The sequence below is a fragment of the Pinus tabuliformis genome, chromosome 7 (assembly GCF_031772625.1).
Source record: "Pinus tabuliformis cultivar Carrire ecotype Pingquan chromosome 7, CPIR1, whole genome shotgun sequence".
Lineage (NCBI taxonomy): Eukaryota > Viridiplantae > Streptophyta > Pinopsida > Pinales > Pinaceae > Pinus > Pinus tabuliformis.
In genome coordinates, this window is record NC_142293.1 from 1,406,879,944 (window position 1) to 1,406,881,412 (window position 1,469).

A 1,469-nucleotide genomic window follows, 5' to 3' on the forward strand; every position below is an offset into this window, starting at 1 on the left:
TGATCTTTAGAAGGCACATATTCTAGGCTTAGAACACCATCTTTGATAAGTCGGAGAATGAAGTGCATATGGATCTCAGTATGTTTGGTGCTTTGATTCTCCATAAAATTTCTAGAAATATGTATTAAACTATGATTATCACACCATAGAATAATAGGTTGATCCCGTTGAATGCCAAACTTAGTCAATATCTATCCGCAACCAAAGAATTTTTTGACTTGTGAGAACTACAACTCAATACTGAACTTTTGTCGTAGATAACACACTTGATGTTTGTTTCTTGTAAGACCAAGCAATAAAAGTAAAACAAATATGGAAAAAAAAACAAGAGGTTGACTTGCGATCATTAATTGATCAATCCCAGTAAGTATCCGTGAAACCCATAATCTCAAGAGAATCAAAGATACACTGAATGCCAAAACTTGGAGTCCCTTGGATGTGTCTCAATGTACATTGCTTTCAAGTGAATTTGATGAGGATCATGAAAGAATCGAGAAACAAACCCTATTGCACAAACAATTTCACGTTGAGTGTGATTCAAATAGAGTACAATCCCAACTAGTTATCGATACAAGGTAGGACCCAACTATGGTGAGGTGCAATTGATGGTAAGAGTAACATTTGACTGAAAAGGAGTAGGTGTAGGCTTACAAGTATCCATGCCAAAGCACTAAAGTAAATCAAGGGCATATTTTTTCTTTAAGATGATGGTCCCTTATGAAGACTAATGAATCTACAATCCAAGAAAGTAATGTGGTAGACTAAGCTTAGTCGTAGAAAATTGTCTCATCAAGGCTTCTTTAACACTCTAAATCATAGATGAAGAACTCCCTGTGAGGGTCAAATCATCCACATAAAAAAATAAAATTAATAAATTAGAGCCCTATCTCTGAGTGTAAATTATCGGACTAGATTGACAACAGTTCTCATACCAAGCTCTACGAGATTTTCTGAGACCATATAAGGAATGCCAAATTCTACAAACAAGTGAAGGATCTGACACAAAATTAGGAGGCTACTCCATGTAAATATCCTCATGTATATCTCCATGCAAAAAATAACTCTTTACATCCATCTGGTAAACTGACCAACCTTGGGAGGGAGCTAGAGAAAGCATAAGACATATAGAATCCATCTTGGTAATAGGGTCAAAGACTTCAGAATAATCAATCCCTTCAACTTGTACAAATCCCTTGGCCACAAGATGTGCCTTATGTTTTTCAATAAAGACACCTGCAGTATTTTTGGTTATGTAGACCCACTTGCAATGGACTAACTCACGTCCTTTGGGAAGAGGAACAAGATCCCAAGTATGAGTCTTCATCAAAGAAGAATACTCTTATGTCATTGCAACTTCCTACTTAGGTATTCCAAAAGCATCAAAAAATTGTTGCAGATCTTATGAAATGGCATGATTCCAAAGAGAGGTTCCTCTTGACTATGACTGATTTGAGGCAAGATAACCAAAA